The sequence below is a fragment of the Schistocerca americana genome, unplaced genomic scaffold (genome assembly GCF_021461395.2).
Source record: "Schistocerca americana isolate TAMUIC-IGC-003095 unplaced genomic scaffold, iqSchAmer2.1 HiC_scaffold_887, whole genome shotgun sequence".
Lineage (NCBI taxonomy): Eukaryota > Metazoa > Arthropoda > Insecta > Orthoptera > Acrididae > Schistocerca > Schistocerca americana.
The window spans coordinates 20,001-25,000 of NW_025726661.1; positions in this window are offsets into that span (position 1 = coordinate 20,001).

The following is a 5,000-nucleotide window of genomic DNA, read 5'->3' on the forward strand; positions in this document are numbered from 1 at the left end:
GTAATTTGATTTATGTGGTGCAACTTGTAATTTTGACTTTTGGCACCATTGCATTAGGATCTCAGATGCTTGTACTGTTTTATTCTCTATTTCAGCACGACTATCTCCTTCGACCATGATGAAAAGATCGTCTGCATACGCCACCGCTCCCAGTACCGTGTCGTTCCCATCCAAAGTTGTCAGCAGGGGGTCCATGTTTACATCCCAAAACACGGGGCCACACACAGAGCCCTGCGGGCAGCCCTTTGAGATGTCTTTCAACATCACGGCACCAGGAGCCGTGATTTTCGCAACTCTTTTCCGACAGTAATCCCTCAGGCAACCGTATAGCGCCCCCGGACACTCCATCTCCCTTAACTGGGAAAAGAGCGCCGGCCACCACAGGCTGTCGAAGGCGCCGGAAATATCCACCATGATGCCCAGGACGTATTTCTTCGTGGACAAGTGCACAATACTTGCTACTTTATTTATGGCATCAGATGTAGACTTGCCCTTTCTGAAACCGTATTGCAATTCACTCATACCACGAAGAAGCCTGTGGCTAGACAGTCTAGACATCAGAAGCTTTTCAAAGGTCTTGCCCAAAACGTCAAGTAAACAGATGGGCCTATAGGACTTTGCTAGTGTAGGGTCCTTATCTTGGCCCTTCTTGATTATGACTACTTCTGCTATTTTCCAGCATGTTGGGAAGCTCCGCAATTCCAAACATCTGTTGTAAATTTTGGCAAGACTTGGTGCCAACTTTTGTACTATGCACTGCAGTACTTCTGCCGGTATACCATCTGGCCCTGGGGCTTTCCGCCTCGCGAAGGATTTTATTGCTTGTACCACCTCCTCTTGCGAGAAGGGGTAGACTTGTAGATTATTATTGTATTCTATTTGGTCTTGCTGACGTATCTCCCTCTGCAGCTCAGTGTCCAAATCAGGTCGGTCGTCCGGTAGGAGCACACGAAGTAACTCCTCAGCAGTTTGTCTCCAGTCAATTGTCATGTCGTCAGTATCCTCCTTTTTGATCGTGGAGAGCTGCATTGGGGAGTGTATTTTCTCCCTCACGATTTTGTAGGGCATGCCCCAAGGGTCCAGGGTTAGATGTTCCTTTACGAAGTCCTCCCAACTCTGCTGTCTGTGTTGATTTAGGGTGTCCTTAAAGACCCTCTTCTGTCTTCTGTATATGGTAAGATGGAATTGTCTTTCTGCTTGGGCAAAAGCCCTCTGATAGTTCCTGCGTGCTCTACGCATAGACTGCCTGAGCCGCGACAGCTCCGGAGTCCATGGCGCAGTCGCTTTCCGAATGAGACATCTTTTCACTGGTATCGCTACGGCGATAGCCGTCTTTATAGAGGTAGTTAGGGCCTCTACTGCCTCGTCCACGTTAAATTCAATTCCGAGCTCTGGAGGATCGAACTCCGCCTCCAGAAGGCCCCAGTTGGCTCTCCCGTAGTCATAACGCATTGTCCACTCTGCAGGCACCCGGTCCTCCTCCACAGATATTTCAAATTCAATGACATTGTGATCACTCGTAGTTATACCGTCGTATGTTTTCCAGTTCAAAATTTTATTTGCAATGTCCATTGAGGTTAACGTGATGTCAATGAAAGATGCTGCCCCGGCTCGGCTCCTATAAGTTGGAGGGTTGCCGGGGAGATTCGCAACATTCAAATTGTGTTCCATGATTAGATCTTCTAGTTCAATTCCTCTGTGGTCTTGTACCGGGCTATGCCAGAGCGGCGATTTCGCATTTGCATCCATTGATATTATTATAGGCTTGTCTTGTAAGGTTCTTATTGCTGTCCGCAATTGTCTCAGGTAAGTGTCAATATCATGTCTATACTGACAATACAGATTCATTAAATACAAACTGTGTCCTTTTAAATTTACTTCTACAACCGTGAGATGTGTAGTACATAATTGTGTAATTACAGTTGTTTTAATTAAATTACTTAGTATTATGATTGAGGTCATTGGTTGCTGGCCTGAGGCAATCACCTGTGCGTTAACGGGAAAGCCAGGGACCCTTCCCGAGACGGAGTATGGTTCTTGTATTATTAAGATATCTACTTTATATTCCTCTGTTAGTCTTCTTAATTCGTGTAAGACTAACTGACTTCTCATTGCATTTACCTGAAACACTCTAAAGTGCATCAGGATACCTTGTATAGAAATGGCTATTTGGCCAAGTTTGGGCAGGATCAAAAGCGATCCTGCCGTACATCATTACCATGTCATTGTATATCTTTTTTAGGTCAAAAACCCTGCCCCTTCGAGCAAAGACTTTCGATACAAGTTCCTCTAATTCTTTGAAATCAAGAGGTATATTTACTGCGGCGAGCTGGATGCAATCAGCATCCTCCAGAGCAGGGAATGTTATCTTTCTTCCTCTGGGATACCCGGTCCTCACCAGCTGCCTAAGAGCCACCATCAAGATCGCTGGGTCTTCTAATCGTGACAGTCTTAATGACTCCTCGCATATACCATATGTATTCCCAGGGGGACAATTGTTATAAGTCCTTTTTCTCACAGAGGTGTCTACATCTATTGGGTCCATTTTCTCTTTCACCTTGCCACCACCAGTTATTTCTACTTTCAAGGTTTCCAGTACTACTTGTTCTACAGGGTCCTTTGACAAATTTTCTGTGCCATCACCAGTTACAGTTTTGTCTAGACACAAATTTGTTAATGATTCATATGTCTTCTCTGCAGTGTGTCCAGCAGCCGAGCCGGTGCCAGACGCCGATGTCCTCCCCCTTGAGGCCAGGAAACCCCCGACCTGGCAGGAGAAGTCCGCCGCCCCGCCCGACCCCGCCGCCGCGACCGAGACCCCCCTCCTGTCGGCCAGAAAGGACCCGACCTGACAGGAGAAGTCTACCATCTCCGGCTGCACCGCAGGAACTGGAACAAAGTAAGAATCGTTACTTTCGTCATCTTCATCCAAAGATGATTGTGACCTCCACCTTCTCCATCTTTCTGCATCCCGTGCTACTTTGCTGGGTGACTTACGTTTCTGGACTTTTCGGCTAGTCGCCATAGTCAGTCCTTTGAATCAATCTTTGGAGTAACAACTTGTAGGTCATACACTCCCGTCCTGGGGAGTGACAGATCCTCTTTCTGTACCTACATGGGATGCATATTTCCCGTTTATCACAAGATTTTTTATCATGGCCATCTTCCCCGCATTTTCCACAAACTGAGTTCTGAAAATTACAGTATTTGGCCACATGGCCATAATCCTGGCATTTTGTACATTTTGCCAGTGCTGTATAGTCTTTAACTGATATCGCTGTGTATCCTATATATAATTTGTTTGTTTTGACTATCAGTTTTCTGAGATCAGGTGCCACTTCTACGGCATGATGCACCGTGGGTCGATCCCGTGGCCCTGTTTTGAATCGTAACTTAAATTTCTCAATAAATTCTTCTTTTGTCATCATTTCCTCAAAATTTTGTTCATAAGCACAATTGATGACGTCGTCCTGCGACATGTACGTCGGGACGTCGTACATCATCATTAGTGGTCTTCGTTTCTTTGGTTTCTCGCAAACAAAGGAGTCATTTAATTTTTTGTTTGCTAATAATTTGTCACAGTCCTCAGTTGAGGCTAATTCGACTATTAAAATGTTTTTGGTCGTTCTGACTTGATTTATTTTGATCTTATCTGTTCTTGGATTTATGCTTTTCTCAAACTGCTCTTTGGCCTTCTTAACATCTTCGCCTTTTTTCGGTTTGACAAAAATGGTTGGTACAGTTTTCTCGATGTTCTGCCTTATAGTCTCTTGAACTGTCTTTTTAGGTTGAGCCGCTGCTGCTACTGCAGCATACGACCTTTGCGGTTTCTGTAATTCATTGCGGAGCCGCTCATTTTCAGCTTTCACTTCCGCGTACTGTCCTTCTAATTTAGCATGGGCAAGAGCCCAATTTGCTATATCCTCTTTCAGAGCCCTAATCTGATCAGCATTTATTTTCCCATGCCGCACACTCCGATCTAATAATCGGAGGAAGGAGGCGTGCCTCTCCATAACTGTCTGATTTAGACTTCTCTCATCAATTGGAGCATCATGCTCCGAAAGCGCCGATTCACTCTCCATTTGTTCTGCCATATTGCCAAGAAGAGTGAAAAAATTGGGGCCCGTCTGTTACCCCCGACCGGCACCTCTGGCATGGGGGGGGGCTAATGGCAGCTCACCCACCGGTCCCGCCCCTGGACCAAGGGCGCAAGAGAGCTGCTAGGTTGAGCGTGCCGTTTCCAACACACTCGTCCTCTTCGACGGCCTTGCCATCGCAGTTTTCATCCCTCCCTCCCCGGCAAGTGCCCCCCGCACTCCGGGAAGGCGGATTCACCTTCCGTCCTTCGCCCCTTACTAGGCCGAGCTCCCACTCAAGGCCAAGGACCCGGCCCTACTCAGGTGCCGGGTCGGTCACCCAGACTTTCAGGGGTCTGGACCCAGCTAACCTAGCCGGGGACATGTCACCACACCCCGGCTTGGCAGATCATGTCTCGGAAATCCAGAAACACGGCGAAGGACACTTGACGGCTCAGGCCGGAGTCCCACCCCGGCGAGCAAGACCGTCGGAATCAGTGCGCAAGATGTTCGACGCACTGTGTTTTGGGAACAGGTGTTGTGTCCCCTTTGACGCAGCACCCCCTGCGCCATGCACCCTTTGCTTTCGCCTTGGGTTGGGGGACTTTTAACGTCGTCCAGGACGTGAGGAACTGCGGCAGAAGGACCGCAGGGTTCCGGGATCGTCGTGAGACTTACCCTCATACCCTCGCCCAGCCACCGCGCTCAACTCAGGGGAGACAGTTGTTGTGTCTCCCGTAACGCAGCTTCCCCTGCGCCATGCACCCTTTGCTTTCGCTTGGGTTGGGGGCATTTAACGTCCTGCCAGGACGGGAGTTTTACGTCCTACCTTGACACACGACAACCCACACCTATCGACGCAGCCCGGAAGGTGTTAAAGGAGTCAGTCCGGGTCTTATTTGTGGAGTTTTACATCAACGAGAC